The 3,188-nt window shown below is 44.8% G+C and overlaps 1 protein-coding gene across 4 annotated transcripts in view; it reads right to left on the bottom strand.

The window, feature by feature from the left end:
* The window catches only part of AFF3 (AF4/FMR2 family member 3), a 587,662-nt gene that overhangs the window by 308,256 nt on the left and 276,218 nt on the right, over nt 1–3,188 (bottom strand). The gene's annotated exons all lie outside the window — the stretch shown is intronic.

The following is a 3,188-nucleotide window of genomic DNA, read 5'->3' as shown; positions in this document are numbered from 1 at the left end:
GGAGGACCATTGGCTGCAGTGGTCTGTGTGCTCAGATTTACACTTACACGTGTAAAAATGGTCTATGTTTATGAGCAAGATTAAAAGCATGCATGCGCTTTACAACTCCACATCTGTGTTCGGATTCCTGGAGATGAAGTCACCGGCTCCCGTGGAAAGGCACCCACTGAGAAGCAGGGTCGCACCACGGAAACGTTAATTACTCTGCGCTTTTTCTTCATGAGGGTTGCTAGCTGTTGCTGCGTGCTGAGCCGCTGCGCTGTTGCTCCATATTTACTCAGCTTTGATGAACCCACCTCATTTCCCTATCATTACAGTTTGAAATCTGTCATAACAGTCTCACCTCACTGAACCGCCACCTAAACTCCAATTAAAAGCGAACAAGCCCAGCTGATTCTCCCTCTCCGATGCTGTCTCTTGCTGCATAACCGCTTCCCCATGTCCCACCACTGCAGTACCAGCCAGCACACCCTGGGCCAGGGAAGTGCAGGCAGCTAAGCCACCGGGATGTGCAGCTCCAGGAATAGCCAGCAGCGTCCTATTGCTGAAAGCAGAAGTCCCTAATTACCATGCCAAGCACACAGCCCTGGAAGCACAGCAAGGATTGAGGGGGCGGGAGGGTTTGGGTGGGTTGGGGGGCTCTATCAAATCAGTGGGAGATGGCAGCTCACTCAGTACAGAGGAGATGAAGCTCCACACATGCTATTTTTCAAAAATGGGTTTAACTCTTCATCAGACACACTCCAGGCAGAACATGTCCCCTTCAAAGATAACCGCGTCAAAGTCCCAGTGGGTCTGTTTGTTTACAAGCAACCAAAGAGCCCACCCAGATGTACACATGGTCTTTCACAGACACTTGGCAGGTAGTTGTGGTCACGCGAGGCTGTAGAGCTCATTCTGATGTGTAGGACCGGGACCCCATGTGACTGAGTAGAAGGGTCCCCCAGCGTTTCCAGGTGTGTCAGCGTCCCAGAAGCTGACCGCTGGGGCTTTCCTCTGGAGAGCACTTGAGGGGTGGGGGTGAGTGGGGGGTGTCGAACCATCAATCTTTTGGCTGGCAGCTGAAAACTTAAATACTACACCACCAAGGCTTCCGAAACAACCCTACTGAATCCACGCCAACGCGCAGCCACCCCTTGGGGCGGGGTCTGGCTGTCCCTGGGCGTTTCCGAGTAGAATAGAAAGCAAAACCTTTTTCCTGTGGAGTGGGTGGTGGCTGCAAACTGCTGTATTTACAAACATGCCACGGTACTCTTGATTTACAGAAATATTGAGATACAAAGAAACTGGGTGTGCCTTCAAAAGCACTGACGAGAAGGTTCAGAACAGGTCTGTCTCAACACCGACCTCTCTTGCACCTAACCTGGGATTTCTCCAAGGGGCGGTATGTGTGCCGGGAGAGGGCACTGGGACAATCCCGGGAGGATGCACAAGCAGATCCCTACGTTTTATCCTGGATTATAGGCTCTGGTGCTAAAGTTTTAAATTAACTGTGGGGGTGGAGGTGGGGAGAACTGAATAATTCTGTCCCCCTTCGAAAGTGAGCAGAAGGCCAAATAAGTTTGGAAACCTCTGGTCTACCCCAACACCTCTGCTTCCAAGGCCATGCTTTGCTCCTGGATACCCAAGCAGAATCCCACCCCCACCTCTGACTCAAGTCTGACCCCTCCCTTATTCCTTGAATCCACCAGCCTACAGGTTCACTTTCTGCAGTACCCACTCACATTCAGTACTATCTCTCTGTTCCTACTACTGCCTCGTCATCTAGGTGTGTCTGCATACATTGAGCAGAAACAATAAACAAAAAGATTGAAGAAGAATGGGGAAAGGTCTACTACAAAAGTATTTTAAATGCAGCCAGACAGCAATATCAAGGAAAGGACCGTTCATACCAGGAGTGATTAAGTGAATTGGAGAGTGTAATACGCAACGGGGAGAGAAATAAGGTATTGACAGAGCATCAACATGAGACATACTAAAAAGAACAATCGATCTCTTGTGGCTGTAAAGCTTAATCCACTTGGCTTCCCCAAGTGTGTGTGCGCGTGTGTGTACACACACACAACTATAAAGGTGATATAAACTTGAACAATAACATCAAATACCGCTACATGAATAGACAGACTGAGCTTAGAACGCGATGAGGGAAGTCCTACTTTCCCAGCAGACATATTTGCAGAAGTGCCCTATTCCGTGCGCTCAAAACAGACCCTTCCAAAAATGCCAAAGCCATTATGCTACAGTCCATGAGCTTCCTCGATCAGCGACTGTTTAAAACCACGAAAGCCTGAGCAAGCAGGGTAGAACGTAAACATCCCTTAGAGGTTTTGAAATCAGGTAGAGCCACATATTTAGAAACGACTCTGCTTACAAAAAATAAAATGAAATATTGCCAAACTAGAGGATGGGATGGCTCCAGAGAATCCCTGAAAGGCACAGTCATAGACTAATGTTTTCATTATCTTTTAAAACAAAATGCATTTTTTTAGTCAGTTAAAATTTTGAAAACAACATAAATACCCAAAAAGGCAAACCAAGAAGATAACAAATAGATAAACAAAATATTCCAAAAACATTAAGAAAGCTCAACTAAACATAATTTGAGATAAGACGGGCATGAAGTAACATATGGGAGGGATTGTATTTAAAAGAGGCCATAGGGCCAATATTAAAATAGGACACTATACTAATAAATAAAGCATTTTGGTGACTTTTGTATCTTTCTGAAATAAACGAATGAGTAAAGAAATAAAGAAAACTGAGACTAAACTTGTAATCCTAAGAATGAAGCTAATGAACGAAATCAAAGAATTACCTTTAAATAAGGCCTCAAACCAGATTGTTTTAAAGTATTTCCACTTTTCAAAGTAGACCTAATTCCCATATTATATTTTCTATTCTGAAAGCTACACAACTTATTTTATTGATTGAATCTCTGACTTACCACATATCTGAGTTACGCCTAATTGCACTTCCCACTGGCCCCCCACCCCACACACTTTTTAAATACATCTTAAGCATGCTAGTATGCACTGGTACAATGATGCATAGTGCAATTTGCTGATGCTACCCTTCTCAGACGAAATGTTTCCAAACCCCTAAGGCAAACAGAGATGGGTTTTGCTAATTTTAAAAAATAAGGTAGTTGAGTTACTACAGAATCAATTTATGGAGGTATAATCATTGGA

Source organism: Echinops telfairi, unplaced genomic scaffold (assembly GCF_000313985.2).
Source record: "Echinops telfairi isolate 266 unplaced genomic scaffold, ASM31398v2 ScPeMD7_7467;HRSCAF=8505_1, whole genome shotgun sequence".
NCBI lineage: Eukaryota > Metazoa > Chordata > Mammalia > Afrosoricida > Tenrecidae > Echinops > Echinops telfairi.
This window is presented reverse-complemented; position numbering and strand designations above follow the sequence as displayed.